We start from the raw sequence: 991 nt of genomic DNA, 5'->3' as shown, positions 1-991 counted from the left end.
TATATATATATATATATATATATATATTAGATCAAAATTATATAAAAAGAAATCAAATTCAGAAAATTCTCTTTTAAAAAACATAAAATGTATAAAAAATATTATATAATAAGAGTAGGAGTGTATTTCAGATATTTCAAAATTAAATTTTTTAATTAAAACAATTGGTTCTTGATCATCAAATTTTCTACAGTAATTTTTGACCTGAGATAAAAATTGAACTGAAGATAAAAATATTATTTATTCTCTTTAATTCACTAAAAAATTAGAAAAAAATATCACTCAACAAAATGCATTAACTCATCATAAGAATTGTAAAAAAAATAGCAATTACGGCCACTAATTCCTCCCAAGTGCTATCTCAAATTAACGAGAGAGTGTGGACTTCGTGACCAAGAGTGTCGGACGGTCAAGGAAAGCACGAGCATGGCTTCGATGTAGGATATGTATAACGGAGCGATCGCGAAGTTCTTTCATAAAAATGATAATATTTTATCATTTCAGATTGCAGCTCGTACGACAAATAAAAACACTGCCATTGCACACCCAATCCCTCATTATCATTCGCTTTAGGTTCTCCCTCTTCAAATTACTGAAGATCATAGCTAATGTAAGTGTTATGGTATGACTCATATACCATATAGAGACAGATGCTGGATCAAAGCGGAGCGGAAGAATCTGTCCAAATCGGGAAGTTACGTGGGTAGGGGGTGCAGGGGCAACGCCCCGCGGTACGATAGAGGTAATGTTGTAATTACGTATTGTACTTAGGGTTTACTTCTGGGGTTATAAATAGACATGTTAGTAACCCCTGGATGCATCTCTGATTTCTGTATTCTCCTTTCTGAATAGTGAAAGAACTCGTCGTTCTGCTCTCGATGACGTAGGAATCTTTGCAGAACCTCGTTAAATCTTTGTGTTCTTCTGGATTTGTGTCGATTCTTGTTTTTCTTCACCCTAAGTTCTCAACAAGTGGTATCAGAGCCAGGTT

Source organism: Phalaenopsis equestris, unplaced genomic scaffold (assembly GCF_001263595.1).
Source record: "Phalaenopsis equestris unplaced genomic scaffold, ASM126359v1 Scaffold000002, whole genome shotgun sequence".
Taxonomy (NCBI): Eukaryota; Viridiplantae; Streptophyta; class Magnoliopsida; order Asparagales; family Orchidaceae; genus Phalaenopsis; species Phalaenopsis equestris.
This window is presented reverse-complemented; position numbering follows the sequence as displayed.